The sequence below is a fragment of the Ranitomeya imitator genome, chromosome 2, assembly GCF_032444005.1.
Source record: "Ranitomeya imitator isolate aRanImi1 chromosome 2, aRanImi1.pri, whole genome shotgun sequence".
In the NCBI taxonomy this organism is placed as follows: Eukaryota; Metazoa; Chordata; class Amphibia; order Anura; family Dendrobatidae; genus Ranitomeya; species Ranitomeya imitator.
In genome coordinates, this window is record NC_091283.1 from 720,799,921 (window position 1) to 720,817,723 (window position 17,803).

General features: G+C 41.2%; 1 long non-coding RNA gene across 1 annotated transcript; it reads right to left on the reverse strand.

The window, feature by feature from the left end:
- Window positions 1-11,665: 11,665 nt before the first annotated feature.
- On the reverse strand, window positions 11,666-13,540 carry LOC138665572 (uncharacterized). The gene is made up of 3 exons (XR_011318489.1): window positions 13,445-13,540; window positions 13,048-13,110; window positions 11,666-11,925 (listed from the first exon to the last, which is right to left on the reverse strand). It is a non-coding gene; the product is annotated as an uncharacterized lncRNA (long non-coding RNA).
- Window positions 13,541-17,803: the final 4,263 nt, after the last annotated feature.

Genomic DNA, 17,803 nt, shown 5'->3' on the forward strand with positions numbered 1-17,803 from the left:
ACCGCGTGGCTCTGTGCTGTATACTACATAGGCAGTGTTATATACTCCGCGTGCTGTGCTATATATTACGTAGCTGGGCAGTATACTACGTGGCTCTGTGCTGAATACTACGTGGCTCTGTGCTGTATATTACCTGGCTGGGCAATATACTACGTGACTGGGCAACATACTACGTAACTGGGCAATATTCTACGTGACTGGGTAATATACTACGTGGCTGGGCAATATACTACGTGACTGGGCAATATACTACGTAACTGGGCAATATTCTACGTGACTGGGCAATATACTACGTAGCTGGGCAACATACTACTTGTCTGTGCTGTGTACTACGTCGCTGTGCAATATACTACGTGACTGGGCAATATACTACGTGGCTCTGTGCTGTATACTACGTGACTGGGCAATATACTATGTGGCTGGGCAATATACTACGTGACTGGACAATATACTACGTGACTGGGCAATATACTACATAGCTGGGCAATATACTACGTGTCTGTGCTGTATAATACGTCGCTGTGCAATATACTATGTGACTGGGCAATATACTATGTGGCTCTGTGCTGTATACTATGTGGCTGGGCAATATACTACGTGACTGGACAATATACAGTGGGGCAAAAAAGTATTTAGTCAGTCAGCAATAGTGCAAGTTCCACCACTTAAAAAGATGAGAGGCGTCTGTAATTTACATCATAGGTAGACCTCAACTATGGGAGACAAACTGAGAAAAAAAAAATCCAGAAAATCACATTGTCTGTTTTTTTATCATTTTTTTTGCATATTATGGTGGAAAATAAGTATTTGGTCAGAAACAAACAATCAAGATTTCTGGCTCTCACAGACCTGTAACTTCTTCTTTAAGAGTCTCCTCTTTCCTCCACTCATTACCTGTAGTAATGGCACCTGTTTAAACTTGTTATCAGTATAAAAAGACACCTGTGCACACCCTCAAACAGTCTGACTCCAAACTCCACTATGGTGAAGACCAAAGAGCTGTCAAAGGACACCAGAAACAAAATTGTAGCCCTGCACCAGGCTGGGAAGACTGAATCTGCAATAGCCAACCAGCTTGGAGTGAAGAAATCAACAGTGGGAGCAATAATTAGAAAATGGAAGACATACAAGACCACTGATAATCTCCCTCGATCTGGGGCTCCACGCAAAATCCCACCCCGTGGGGTCAGAATGATCACAAGAACGGTGAGCAAAAATCCCAGAACCACGCGGGGGGACCTAGTGAATGAACTGCAGAGAGCTGGGACCAATGTAACAAGGCCTACCATAAGTAACACACTACGCCACCATGGACTCAGATCCTTCAGTGCCAGACGTGTCCCACTGCTTAAGCCAGTACATGTCCAGGCCCGTCTGAAGTTTGCTAGAGAGCATTTGGATGATCCAGAGGAGTTTTGGGAGAATGTCCTATGGTCTGATGAAACCAAACTGGAACTGTTTGGTAGAAACACAACTTGTCGTGTTTGGAGGAAAAAGAATACTGAGTTGCATCCATCAAACACCATACCTACTGTAAAGCATGGTGGTGGAAACATCATGCTTTGGGGCTGTTTCTCTGCAAAGGGGCCAGGACGACTGATCCGGGTACATGAAAGAATGAATGGGGCCATATATCGTGAGATTTTGAGTGCAAACCTCCTTCCATCAGCAAGGGCATTGAAGATGAAACGTGGCTGGGTCTTTCAACATGACAATGATCCAAAGCACACCGCCAGGGCAACGAAGGAGTGGCTTCGTAAGAAGCATTTCAAGGTCCTGGAGTGGCCTAGCCAGTCTCCAGATCTCAACCCTATAGAAAACCTTTGGAGGGAGTTGAAAGTCCGTGTTGCCAAGCGAAAAGCCAAAAACATCACTGCTCTAGAGGAGATCTGCATGGAGGAATGGGCCAACATACCAACAACAGTGTGTGGCAACCTTGTGAAGACTTACAGAAAACGTTTGACCTCTGTCATTGCCAACAAAGGATATATTACAAAGTATTGAGATGAAATTTTGTTTCTGACCAAATACTTATTTTCCACCATAATATGCAAATAAAATGTTTAAAAAACAGACAATGTGATTTTCTGGATTTTAATTTCTCAGTTTGTCTCCCATAGTTGAGGTCTACCTATGATGTAAATTACAGACACCTCTCATCTTTTTAAGTGGTGGAACTTGCACTATTGCTGACTGACTAAATACTTTTTTGCCCCACTGTACTATGTGACTGGGCAATATACTACATAGCTGGGCAATATACTACGTTTCTGTGCTGTATAATACTTCGCTGTGCAATATACTATGTGGCTGGTCAATATACTACGTGATTGAGCAATATACTACGTGACTGGGCAATATACTACGTAGCTGGGCAATATACTACGTGACTGGGCAATATACTACGAGGCTGGGCAATATACTACAACGTAGTGCAATATACTACATGGCTGGGCAATATACTACATTGCTGTGCAATATACTACGTCGCTGGGCAATATATTACGTGGCTGGGCAATATATTACGTGGTTGGGCAATATACTACATGGCTGGGCAATATACTACGTGACTGGGCAATATACTACGTGACTGGGCAATATACTAGGTGGGCTGTTCAATATACTACGTGGCTGGGCAATATACTACGTGGACATGCATATTCTAGAATACCCGATGCGTTATAATAGGGCTACCATCTAGTAAATATTATAAGCTGCTTATTCCAGTCACCCTCTGTCAATCACAACATTGTCTCTCGTATATCTTGGTCTTTTCTCGTTTCCATAGGGATGCAATATGGCACATTTTAAATACCATTATTATGTTTATTCCCTTAGGCACGTCACACCTTGCACAATTGGCTTCATGCTACATGAAATTGATCCGTCCGCTCACATGAAAATTGCACTTTTTTCACTGAGGAGTCTATATATCCTCCTCAATATGTCCTTCTTTCTAGTATTTCTCCATCGTAAATTCCTTCTTGGGGACCCGGTGTCCTAGATTATACCTACGTGAATATTAACTGTCACTTGGTGACGACTTATGCTGCGACGGCTATTTGTAACCTCTAGCAACGACATGTATTGCATGACCTGTTTATTTGATATTATGCCGTATCAGACAGGTATTAAGTTTCTAATTTTTTGTTTATAATTTTTACTTTTGATGTTTCTGATTTTCCATTCTGTTTATTTATGTATATATATTTTTTGTTTTTCCAAAATCCATCTGCATTAGATAACATTGAACTGTTCTGAGGAAGGTCCAACTTGGACCAAAAACGTTCAACACAAATTGATTCTATGTCTGGACGCAAAATGAATTACATTTTCTTCTCTTCATGATTGAGTGCCGAGTTGTTTTGGATATTTGCTATTAAGGGTGGGATACCCTACTTGAGTACCGACACCCACACTCAGCAGAGTGCCGTGTTTTGTTTTATTTTTATTTTTATTCTGATTGCAGCCCTGCTCAGAAGGGTTCATCTCAAGTAAAGAATATAATTGAAGTCAATTAGAAACTCGAACAATTTTCTGGCAGATCCTCACAGGAGGTCTGAGGGGGCTAAAAAAGGGCTGCAATGGATGGAAAGTGTAAGGCTGCTGCAGGTATCCCCTTCCCCCTCTATGCAGGGATCCAGGCTTACTCACCACCCCAGTCCCGCATCGTTGTCTCCTGCTATGTCCTCCTGCTGCTTCCTGCTTTCTATGTGTGTGCGTTCAAGATGGCTACCAGCAAATAGCTGGGAGGCATCTTGAATAAAAGACTCCCTCTCTCCTAGGGAGTCATCAAGCGATGTAGTGAATCATTAGTTAATAATGTGTACTGCTAGAGTGTTGTGAGGACCCCGTTCCTGATGAGCTCATAGCCTGATCGTTATTCCCTGGTCCCGGTGTGGCCAGTCCTGTACCATAGTTTCTTGGCCCTGGTGTGGCCATTCCTGTACCCTCATCCCCTGGTCCTGGAGCTGCCAGCGCCTGAACCTTGTCTCCTGGTCCCAGAGCGACCAGTGCCTGAAAATTGTCCCCTTGTCATGGAGCAGCCAATGCATGAATATTATTACCTGGTCCATTAGTAGTCTAACTTCGATCCTGAATCCTACACCAGCATGTCTGAAGTAAAGCAGTGTCAGCATACCAAACCTCTGGGGTCAGCAGCTACAGCACCATGTTCAGCCCAGGAGTGGTACTTAGTTGCTACCTGCAGCACAAGCCTGACCTTATTACTAGAAGCTCAAGTGAACACTAAGGTAGCAGCTCTTTTGCACTCCTTCCTGAGTAACATAGTAACATAGTAACATAGTAACATAGTTAGCAAGGCCGAAAAAAGACATTTGTCCATCCAGTTCAGCCTATATTCCATTATAATAAATACCCAGATCTACGTCCTTCTACAGAACCTAATAATTGTATGATACAATATTGTTCTGCTCCAGGAAGACATCCAGGCCTCTCTTGAACCCCTCGACTGAGTTCGCCATCACCACCTCCTCAGGCAAGCAATTCCAGATTCTCACTGCCCTAACAGTAAAGAATCCTCTTCTATGTTGGTGGAAAAACCTTCTCTCCTCCAGACGCAAAGAATGCCCCCTTGTGCCCGTCACCTTCCTTGGTATAAACAGATCCTCAGCGAGATATTTGTATTGTCCCCTTATATACTTATACATGGTTATTAGATCGCCCCTCAGTCGTCTTTTTTCTAGACTAAATAATCCTAATTTCGCTAATCTATCTGGGTATTGTAGTTCTCCCATCCCCTTTATTAATTTTGTTGCCCTCCTTTGTACTCTCTCTAGTTCCATTATATCCTTCCTGAGCACCGGTGCCCAAAACTGGACACAGTACTCCATGTGCGGTCTAACTAGGGATTTGTACAGAGGCAGTATAATGCTCTCATCATGTGTATCCAGACCTCTTTTAATGCACCCCATGATCCTGTTTGCCTTGGCAGCTGCTGCCTGGCACTGGCTGCTCCAGGTAAGTTTATCATTAACTAGGATCCCCAAGTCCTTCTCCCTGTCAGATTTACCCAGTGGTTTCCCGTTCAGTGTGTAATGGTGATATTGATTCCCTCTTCCCATGTGTATAACCTTACATTTATCATTGTTAAACCTCATCTGCCACCTTTCAGCCCAAGTTTCCAACTTATCCAGATCCATCTGTAGCAGAATACTATCTTCTCTTGTATTAACTGCTTTACATAGTTTTGTATCATCTGCAAATATCGATATTTTACTGTGTAAACCTTCTACCAGATCATTAATGAATATGTTGAAGAGAACAGGTCCCAATACTGACCCCTGCGGTAACCCACTGGTCACAGCGACCCAGTTAGAGACTATACCATTTATAACCACCCTCTGCTTTCTATCACTAAGCCAGTTACTAACCCATTTACACACATTTTCCCCCAGACCAAGCATTCTCATTTTGTGTACCAACCTCTTGTGCGGCACGGTATCAAACGCTTTGGAAAAATCGAGATATACCACGTCCAATGACTCACCGTGGTCCAGCCTATAGCTTACCTCTTCATAAAAACTGATTAGATTGGTTTGACAGGAGCGATTTCTCATAAACCCATGCTGATATGGAGTTAAACAGTTATTCTCATTGAGATAATCCAGAATAACATCCCTCAGAAACCCTTCAAATATTTTACCAACAATAGAGGTTAGACTTACTGGCCTATAATTTCCAGGTTCACTTTTAGAGCCCTTTTTGAATATTGGCACCACATTTGCTATGCGCCAGTCCTGCGGAACAGACCCTGTCGCTATAGAGTCACTAAAAATAAGAAATAATGGTTTATCTATTACATTACTTAGTTCTCTTAGTACTCGTGGGTGTATGCCATCCGGACCCGGAGATTTATCTATTTTAATCTTATTTAGCCGGTTTCGCACCTCTTCTTGGGTTAGATTGGTGACCCTTAATATAGGGTTTTCATTGTTTCTTGGGATTTCACCTAGCATTTCATTTTCCACCGTGAATACCGTAGAGAAGAAGGTGTTTAATATGTTAGCTTTTTCCTCGTCATCTACAACCATTCTTTCCTCACTATTTTTTAAGGGGCCTACATTTTCAGTTTTTATTCTTTTACTATTGATATAGTTGAAGAACAGTTTGGGATTAGTTTTACTCTCCTTAGCAATGTGCTTCTCTGTTTCCTTTTTGGCAGCTTTAATTAGTTTTTTAGATAAAGTATTTTTCTCCCTATAGTTTTTTAGAGCTTCAATGGTGCCATCCTGCTTTAGTAGTGCAAATGCTTTCTTTTTACTGTTAATTGCCTGTCTTACTTCTTTTTTTAGCCACATTGGGTTTTTCCTATTTCTAGTCCTTTTATTCCCACAAGGTATAAACCGCTTACACTGCCTATTTAGGATGTTCTTAAACATTTCCCATTTATTATCTGTATTCTCATTTCTGAGGATATTGTCCCAGTCTACCAGATTAAGGGCATCTCTAAGCTGTTCAAACTTTGCCTTCCTAAAGTTCAATGTTTTTGTGACTCCCTGACAAGTCCCCCTAGTGAAAGACAGGTGAAACTGCACAATATTGTGGTCGCTATTTCCTAAATGCCCAACCACCTGCAGATTTGTTATTCTGTCAGGTCTATTAGATAGTATTAGGTCTAAAAGTGCTGCTCCTCTGGTTGGATTCTGCACCAATTGTGAAAGATAATTTTTCTTGGTTATTAGCAGAAACCTGTTGCCTTTATGAGTTTCACAGGTTTCTGTTTCCCAGTTAATATCCGGGTAGTTAAAGTCCCCCATAACCAGGACCTCATTATGGGTTGCAGCTTCATCTATCTGCTTTAGAAGTAGACTTTCCATGGTTTCTGTTATATTTGGGGGTTTGTAACAGACCCCAATGAGAATTTTGTTACCATTTTTCCCTCCATGAATTTCAACCCATATGGACTCGACATCCTCATTCCCTTCGCTAATATCCTCCCTTAAAGTGGACTTTAGACAAGACTTTACATAGAGACAAACCCCTCCTCCTCTCCGATTTTTACGATCCTTTCTAAACAGACTGTAACCCTGTAAGTTAACTGCCCAGTCATAGCTTTCATCTAACCATGTCTCGGTTATTCCCACTATGTCAAAGTTACCTGTAGATATTTCTGCTTCTAGTTCTTCCATCTTGTTTGTCAGGCTTCTGGCGTTTGCGAGCATGCAGTTCAGAGGATTTTGTTTTGTTCCAATCTCCTCACTGTGGATTGTTTTAGAAATGTTCTTACCTCCCTTCTGAGTATGTTTTCCTGGGTCGTCTTTGTTCGAGTCTAATGTTTTTCTTCCCGTCCCCTCTTCTTCTAGTTTAACGCCCTCCTGATGAGTGTAGCGAGTCTTCTGGCGAATGTGTGTTTCCCAGGTTTGTTGAGGTGTAGTCCGTCTCTGGCGAGGAGTCCATCGTACAAGTAATTCACACCATGGTCCAGGAATCCGAATCCTTGTTGTCTGCACCATCGTCTTAGCCAGTTGTTTGCATCAAGGATCCTGTTCCATCTCCTGGTGCCATGCCCGTCTACTGGAAGGATAGAAGAAAAAACTACCTGTGCATCCAGTTCCTTTACTTTTTTCCCCAACTCTTCAAAGTCCTTGCAGATTGTCGGTAGGTCCTTCCTTGCCGTGTCATTGGTGCCAACATGTATCAGAAGAAATGGGTGGACGTCCTTGGAGCTGAAGAGCTTTGGTATCCTATCGGTCACATCCTTGATCATCGCACCTGGAAGGCAGCATACTTCTCTTGCAGTTATGTCCGGTCTGCAGATGGCTGCTTCTGTGCCTCTCAGTAGTGAGTCTCCCACCACCACCACTCTTCGTTGCTTCTTGGCTGTACTTTTTGCTGTCACTTGTTGCTGTGTGCCCTTTTCTTTTTTGCTTGCTGGTATTGCTTCATTCTTGGGTGTGCCATCTTCATCCTCTACAAAGATTTGATATCGGTTCTTCAGTTGTGTGGTTGGTGATTTCTCCATGGTCTTCTTGCTTCTTTTGGTCACATGCTTCCACTCATCTGCTTTTGGAGGTTCTCTGACACTTTTTGCACCTTCTGTGACCAGTAGAGATGCTTCTGTTCTGTCTAGAAAGTCTTCATTCTCTTTGATGAGTTTCAAAGTTGCTATTCTTTCTTCCAGACCCCGCACCTTTTCTTCTAAAAGGGCCACTAGTCTACACTTCTGACAGGTGAAATTGGATTCTTCTTCTGGTCGATCTGTGAACATGTAGCACATGCTGCAGCTCACCATGTAGGTTGTCACATCTGCCATGTTGCTCCTAGATCCTGCTGACTTGCTGTGTGTTTTCCTTCTTGTGTAATCTACTCAGCCAAGCTCTCTTGCAATAATGTCCTTCAGGCCTTACGGCGCGCGGTTTGGTGATGCTTTCGAAGCAGCTGGTCCCGGCTGTACCCAACGATCTTCTAGCTTACGGAGACTTTGCTTCTCCCAGAAGGGACCTGGAATATGCAAATTAGCCTCCTGAAGCTTGAATCCCTGGTTTGGTGATGCTTTCGAAGCAGCTGGTCCCGGCTGTACCCAACGATCTTCTAGCTTAGGGAGACTTTGCTTCTCCCAGAAGGCACCTGGAATATGCAAATTAGCCTCCTGAAGCTTGAATCCCTGGTTTGGTGATGCTTTCGAAGCAGCTGGTCCCGGCTGTACCCAACGATCTTCTAGCTTAGGGAGACTTCGCTTCTCCCAGAAGGCACCTGGAATATGCAAATTAGCCTCCTGAAGCTTGAATCCCTGGTTTGTAGGGCCGATCCTGTGGCACAGTGGGTCCACAAATCCATGTGCAGCTTGTTTGGTCATTAGTCTGCTCGGCTCAGCCATGACCGCAACATAAACAGCGCTCAAATGGAATAAGAACAGCATGGGAACTATGTTGTCAGATTATTACACCAGAAATTATATATAAAAAAGTCATTTTTAAAATCATGAATAGGGACATGTATAATGGCAGGTACACAGTAATTATGCCAATGCTGAAGCTGATGAGTGTGCTCACACACTACTGTAGCCCTTTCATGACCCTTACAAAATTGATTAACAAACAGACCTCTCATACTGCATGATAACCCCACAGTGTCCCACTAGCACACCTCATGTTGACAAAACAGCATCTCCAGCAAAGTATGATGATGCCACAGTAACCCTAACACAGTATAGATCTTCTCACAGCATGATGCACATAAATTGCCCCCATGCTGTATGATAGCCCCACAGGTCCTTTATTTATTGCATAGTGGCCTCCTATACACAGTATGATGGTCCCCACAGCCCCCACACAGTATGAGGTCCTTCACACTCAATATGATGTCCCCAACAGATCCCACAGTAAATGTGAGAGCCCCTCACTTAGTATAATATACCCACAGCCCCTTCACAAAGTATGAGGGCCCTCATACAAAATATACTGCATCAACATGCAGTATGAGGACCCAAACAACCCTCTACATGGTATAAGCATTCCTACACACAATATGTTTTCCTCCACAGATCCTACAGGCATTGTGGGCATAACCACAAGCACTGCAAATGTCAAGCATAGCTCCCACAGTGTCAGGGCCCCCATGACCAACCACAGTATGATTTGATCTACTGCCTCAACAAGCTGTTTGAGGATACCCCCACAGTATGAGGGTCCTCACACACCAAAATGATGTTCCCTGCAGCTCTCCACTAAGTGTAAAGACCTCTACAACACCCATAAAAAGTCTGCATAAGGTGCATGATGTAATGATGTCATCAAGCCTGCTGTGCTGAGTCACTTAGATGCACAGGCAGTGGTGCTGCAAGAAGCTAAAAGCTCCTTAATGGGTTATTCTATTCTGTCATTGAAATTGAAATGACATGGGTGGGAGTTGAGGGCTGTGGTGCCACATGGTACTGAGCCCTCCCCAGCTCACGGACATCAAGTTGGCCATGTGGTCTGCCGCTATGCATGAGACAACCCTGATTCTATATAAATAGAAGGATCTTTAAAAATGATGCTGTCACATCTACAGCATGTCTGAACATGCTGCTACTATCTTTGCCCTTGTCATTATGCAGCACCTCACTAACAACGTGGATGACACTGGGCTAATCAAGTGTGTTTTGGATAAATTCTACTATTGCTGGGTTTTATCTACCTCTAGCCATTGCTTGTTTTTCTGCAGTGAGATGATTATTCTGTTGTAATTCAGTATCTTTTGGGAGACATGTTTTTGTACCATTTTAAACCCTCTGATTGTCTGTTCCTTGCTGTCAGTTGAAAGTGCTAAAGGTTTAGTCCTGTTGCCCTGGATCTGCTCATCTACTTTGTTTGCTGTTCCTCTAATTTTTGTCCCTGATTTTGACCTCCTCGAATTAAAGCCTGAAAATGCTTATTTTTGCCAGCATGCTCCACTGGCCAAGAGGCACTTTGGAGACATAGCCAAGGGAGCACTGCATGAATTTAAACCCCAATATAGTTGCTGTCTGTCTGTGGAAGCCCTTTTAAGAACTGCCATTGTACACGAATATCTAACCTTACAGATACAAACATTAACTGGTTTGTGTGGGATTACTATCTGTTCAAGTGGCATAAAAATTAAAAATATGAAAAGCGCTCATTTTCCAAATTTTTGTTACATTTCAGATTTTTTTTCAGAATTAAAGTGAAATGTGTCACGAAAAAAAATTATCAGTACCACTAAAATACGTAGAAACATTTCAGAATTATTACCATACAGAGCGACAGTTCAGATTTGAAAAATAGGGCCATGGCCACAAGGCCATAACCAGCTGTGTCCTTTATAGGTTTAAGGGTTAAGAGGTTTTAAAAAATAAAAAAAAGCTAATTTTTATGTTCCTTGCTATGAAAGCTGCAATTTTGTTCTTTTGCCTAAAGTAGAGGGCGCGTTTAAAGAGTTTCTTGCATAATTAAACCTGTCCCAGCATTCCATAAACAAACTCCCCATTCATTTGAATGATAATTGCATAATGCTGGATTTATGCTGGTGTTGGGTCTGCAATAAAATTCAATACTTTATGCCAGGTATTCCAGTAGTTTGCATTTGCAAACTATGAGTCTCAGTAGAGAATGCATGATCAGTATATTGTCAAGTGGCCATTGTTAAGCTAGATTTATTTTTGCATTGGAGCCTCTTCGGTTTCTTTGTTTTAACAGAAAAACGAAATTCTTGATGTATAGAATATAAAGAGGACAAGTTCTTTCAATATTGGTAAATTAAGGAACTTTCACTTGGCAGTACAAGAATTTACGTTGAAATGAAATGTCAACATTTTTTGAACATGGTATTGATTGGAACATGGTATTGATTGAAAACACTCAACTTTTACCCTGAGTGAAATGTGTGAAGGAAAACTCAAGTGGTATGAAAGTGAGACATCTGTGCTTGTGTTTTCTAGACATGGAAACTACACCTCTGTATTAGCTGTAGCATGCTGCTTAATATTGTGGTTCATTTAATAAGGGAATTGGGTGAGAAATATCTATTCTTTTGGACTTCCAATGTTATTACGTTCTAAAAAGATGCTATATATTGGCAACAAATGGGTGTATGTAGATTTCCATTTAAAAGCAGCTATAGGAATGTTAACCTTTAGGATTGTGATTATAATCTGCTATTCATTTTGGAAAAATAATTATTGAATAACTCAAATACAACAATGTAAAATTATCTATGCTTTAATTTGATTAGATGAATTTAGATATATAATTGTAAATACACATCTTTACAGTTTCTTTTTTAATTTCATGCTAACATTTAGTCTCAGCTTAATGTTAATTCTATGAGCTGCTTATTTCTTGGTTCCAACAATGCCTTGGTTGATTTGACCTCCGCGGCCACAGTTAGTTGCAGAACCACAACCACAACTACAACCCACTGCAATGCTTCCTGACTGGTTTGCCTGACAGGGATCGACTGTTCCTAAAATAAATAAAACAAAAGCATTAATATTAAAAAAATATTCTCCAACAAGAATGTGAAGTAATATGTCAGACTTTTGTTTTTTAGAATGTCTTATTTTTAACTACTCTTTTTTGGTTAGAAAGGTTTCTAAAAGTTGCAACACTTAGATTAATGACTTCTTTGCCTGAAATCACACAGTCTCGAAAGCTTGCAATTTCTTACCATCTTTTCAGTTAGCCATTAAAAGGTATCAACCACTGAGGACTCTCAATTCTAAATATTTGTCTATCTACTGGATTACACTGTACCAAGATATATATCTTTCCTGTAGCATAAATTCTGTCAGTTAAGCAGAAGGAGATGGCGCTGGGCAGGGCATAGTGCCTGCATGATACAGCCTTCAGATCTTCAAGCAGCTCTTCAACCTCATTTGAATATTAGTTCAAGTGCTGATTTCCCAGTAATGTAAGAACAGACTGGTCATAAAAAGGTATTGCTGGATTTGTCTTTCCAAGAGCTACATGCGTATATAAACAATTTGAGGTGCAAAATCCTATGTAAGTTCTTTGCAATATTCTATATCTTTATAACATGAGAATAACCCATAAGTAACCTGCAGATTTCTGGTTTAGCCAAATATGTTACCTTGAATTAGCAAAATTAATTTTCTATTTAAATATTGTTAACTTTAGAACCCATTATAATAATTTGTGTTTAAGCAGGGACAATTCTTCTTTTGGAGAGTGCCAGGTAGCATAAGGAGACGTTTAGACCATAGAAGGTTCCTCTGGAAATCTAAATATGCAAATAGGCTATTCAAAGAGGATGAAGAATTGAGCTATCATGCCACATTTTTAAATACGCATCTTAAAAGTGAATATTGATACCCTAAAGAGCCTTGACACATGACTTAGGAAAAGGAGACAAGCCAGACTCTCCATTTGAAGACACAAGTTTCAGAGTGTATACTCCACACCAGTGCAAAACTCGGTTTATGCTACATTTATAACAGATAAACTATGGGAGGGATACATGATAAGTTTTCGTGTTATTGTTTTTAATAGGCCAATAGACAAAATAGACTACAGAAAATATTTGCCTAAATGACATAAAGTTATCGATACAATATAAGTTTCTTACCTATGCATTGCACAGGAGTAGGAGGAATAGCAGTAGTTTGGCATGGGTCAACTTGCACACAAGCTGGAACGTGAAAGATAAGAACAATTATATATATACATGATTCATGGTTACATTTATTAAAATGTGTAACACATATCAATGGCTTCCTGGGAGTTATGAACCCAGTTTAAACAAGTATTGCATCATAAAACATTTTTTACTATGTTTCCTTGAAAAACTTTTCAAATTACAACTGTGCCATATTAAAGGTTATATCGTAATGCATCAAGACAAGAGCTAACATAAATCACTTGGCTTATTTTTAGATTTAGTAAATATTATGTATTTTAATTTTCCAAATGTGTAACATTAAAAAGAAGATGCTAATAAAAAAATGGATTTCAGCTGTACTTACGGTCTTTGCCACGGCCTCCACCACCTCCACAACCACCTTTAATTTCAGACATGACTGTTCTGCTAAAGTTGAAGTGAATAATACTTCGTGCTCTTACTCATGCACCTTTTATATCCATTTCTGTAATGTATTATTGATTTGTAATTTTTTTTTAAATTATCGATAGTCACAGAGGCCAATCAGAGCTCCGCATATACTTCAGTAATTAAATATTTGGAAGGTGAGCCTTGGGGTGGGGTGCATTTCATTAGCCTTCAATTTTTTTTTCTCTCAGCAATGCTAATATGATTGTTAACTTGTTTACTGCAAACTACCTTAATGAGTCATTTCAGGAATAATAAAACAGTGTCAAGAAGACATGATTATTACATACTAAGCTGGAGGGCATACTAAACCATTCAACTGGTTGAATGAGCTGTAGGGCCACAAAATATAACGAAAAGTACAGTCAAATATAGCTACATTATGAAATATATAGCATCAATCTATGTGTATATGTAAATAAGTATATATATATATATATGTATATATAGTATATATACATATATATATATATATATGTGTGTAATTCTTCATGCATATATGCAGTTGAAACTAGAAGTTTACATAGACTATATAAAAAGACACATATAGAGAAGTATTCTGATGGACATTATTGGTGGTGGATGCAAAACATCGTACCAAATAAAGTATACTGTGTATAAAACTAGACACCACACAAGTATGGAGATATATGGATAACTGCAAAAAACGATAACAAAATACCTCAGAACACCACAGGCAGTCATGAAATCCCAAAAAACACTTTATTAATATTACAAGATAAACCAGAATATATCAGACAGACAGATACAATGGGGCTAAAAAAGATGACAAGGACATCATCAGCATCAAGCCAAGACCAAGGTAGGGTACGTCCCCGAATAGCGGAAGTTGTATGCAAGTTCTCCACAAAATGTAAAGTGCATAAAGGTGCAATACTGATAACTATAGCTACTGACACATACAGCCATGCCAACCATATATATATGGATTTCATGACTGCCTGTGGTGTTCTGAGGTATTTTGAAAAAGACACATATGCATGTTTTTATCAATATCTGAAAAGAAATCAGAAAAAACTTTTCCCGTTTTAGGTTAATTAGGATTACCAAACTTATTAATATTTGCCAAATGCCAGAATAATGAGAGAGAATGTGTTACGGTATTTTTATTACTTACTGCAAAGTGAAAAGATTACATACATTTCATTAGTATTTGGTACCATTAACCTTAAACTTAATGACTTGGGTCAAACATTTGGGATATCCTTCCACAAGCCTATTTCTCAGAACAAAATTGAGGTTTGTAGGTCGCCTTGCTCGCATCTGCCTTTTCAGCTTTGCCCATAAATTTTCAAATGGATTGAGATCAAGGCTTTGCCATAGCATCTCAAAAATATTGATTTTATTATCATTACTCCACTTTGCTACCATTTTGGCAGTATGATTTGAGTCATTGTCCATTTGGAAGACCCATTTAACTTCCTGGCTGATGTGTTGAGATGCTATCTATTTTGTGAAAGTGCACCAGTCCCTCCTACAGCAAAACAACCACACAACATGATGCTGTCTCCCCCACATTTCAAAGTTGGGATGGTATTCTTAGGCTTCCATGCTTCTCCATTTTTCCTCGAAACGTAATGATGGTCATTAATGTGATGCTAGTCACTTATCATGGTCATGCAGTGAGTAAGAATGGTCAAGGAGTCCAAGCTCAGAAGCCAAGAGGGTACGTCATAAATGGAAGGAACAGACAAAAGCATCGTCAGGTAACATTGTTGTGTTCAGGGTTATGTAGGGCCAATGCACCATAGTGTGTGGAATGCTGTGGGATGCAACATACTGTGTGGGGGCCATTATACTGTTTGTGGGCCATTTTACTGTGTTGAATGCCATTATGCAATATCATAACCTCATAAACAGAAGGAACAGACAAAAGTGTAGTCAGGTAACGTACTGAGGTCAGAGTATGGGGAGGATAATTTATCAGAGCTGAAGGGATTAAACACGTGGATGGTCAGAAAGAAGTACAAGGTCAGGAAAAAGATCAAGCATACAGATCTCAAGGAACAGGAGAAAAAACATCACGAGCTGAATGTATGTCTGGCAGAGTTCTGGAAGACACAGCTCGGTTAAGTAGCATGGCAATTACCTGGAATAATGAACACTTGGAGACAAGCGATGCCTCAAAGTCTCAGATTGGATAATCGAGCTGTCAATCAACACACTGACAGCTTAGCATGCCCCTGTACCAGATTGGATGGCCAAGCTGTTAGTAACTGCATCCTAGACTCACTGATGGGTGGAACCAAGACATTATCCACTCTTCTAGGGGGGAAATTGGACTCCCAGGCTTCCCAGGAAGTTTAGATGGAAGGCCCTGACTAACCGATCGGCCTTCACATCTCGAGAAGGGACCCAACATCTCTTCTCTGGTGCATATCCCATCCAGTGGATGAGATACTGGAGGGAATTATGGACCCTCCAAGAATCCACAACCCTCTGAACCTCATACTCCAGGCCACCGTCTACTGAAAGTGAAGGAGGCGAGGATGAGAGAGACAATTCAAAAGGGACATACTCCTTTAATAGGGATTTATGGAATACGTTAAGGATGCAAAGGGACAGAGGAAGCCTTAATCTAAATGCCACAGGATTGACCACAAGATTGATCTCATATGAACCAAAAAACTTTGGACTCATCTTCGCCGACGGCACTTTAAGTTTAATATTCCTAGAAGACTTCCAAACCTTATCTCCAATTACAAAAACAGGTCCCACTGAACATAATCAATCGGCCTTTCATTTTTGGTGAATCTAGGCAGCCCCATTATTTTTTTGAACCTTCCTCCACATATTCCCAAGACTCTGCATGACAACCTCTACCCCAGGGCATTCATAACTAATACTAGAAAATTCAAAATGGGGATAAAAACCATAACTACAAAAGAACATGGAGATTCCGGTAGATTGATTTACTCGACTGTTAAAAGCAAACTCAGAAAGAGTCAAAAACAAAGATCAGTCCTCCTGCTGCGCTGCCACCTCAAAATTTTTTCCAAAGATTGATTTGTCCTCTCAGTCTGACCATTGGTTTCAGGGTGATAAGCAGACGAAAATGACAAGTCAATCCGTAGTTTACTGCAAAAAGCTCTCCAAAATTTAGAGACAAATTGTACTCGTCAATCAAACACAATGAGGGGTGGAACTGTGACAATTATGCCCAAAAAGTTCAATTTTAGTTTAATCAGACCACATGAAATGTCTCCAAAAATTAAGGTCTGTGTTCCTGTTTGCATTTGCAAACATTAATCTGGCTTTTTTATGTTTCTTTTGGAGCAATGTCTTCCTCCAGGCAGAGTGGCCTTGCATATGTCGGACCAAAGCACGTTCATCTCTGGGACACAGAACCCGTCTCCTTCCTGATCAGTATGATGGCTGGAGATTCCGATCTTGTACCTTCAGGTATCTTGAAATTATACCCCAGGATGATCCAGACTTGTGCAAGTTCACAATTGTCTTCCTGATATCTTGGCGGATTTCTTGAGACTTTCCCATGATGTTACACAAAGAAGCAGCGTGTTAAGGCCCCGTCACACATAGCGACGCTGCAGCGATACCGACAACGATCCGGATCGCTGCAGCGTCGCTGTTTGGTCGCTGGAGAGCTGTCACACAGACAGCTGTCCAGCGACCAACGATCCCGAGGTCCCCGGTAACCAGGGTAAACATCGGGTAACTAAGCGCAGGGCCGCGCTTAGTAACCCGATGTTTACCCTGGTTACCATCGTTAAAGTAAAAAAAAACAAACGCTACATACTTACCTACCGCTGTCTGTCCTCGGTGCTCTGCTTCTCTGGTCTGGCTGTAAGCACAGCGGCCGGAAAGTAGAGCGGTGACGTCACCGCTCTGCTTTCCGGCTGACCGGCGCTCACAGCCAGACCAGAGAAGCAGAGCGCCGAGGACAGACAGCGATAGGTAAGTATGTGGCGTTTGTTTTTTTACTTTTAGGATGGTAACCAGGGTAAACATCGGGTTACTAAGCGCGGCCCTGCGCTTAGTTACCCGATGTTTACCCTGGTTACCAGCGAAGACATCGCTGAATCGGCGTCACACACGCCGATTCAGCGATGTCAGCGGGACCTCAACAATCAAAAAATGGCCCAGGCCATTCCGACACGACCAGCGATCTCACAGCAGGGGGCTGATCGCTGGTACGTGTCACACATAGCGAGATCGCTACTGAGATCGCTGTTGCGTCACAAAACTTGTGACTCAGCAGCGATCTCGCTAGCGATCTCGCTGTGTGTGACGGGGC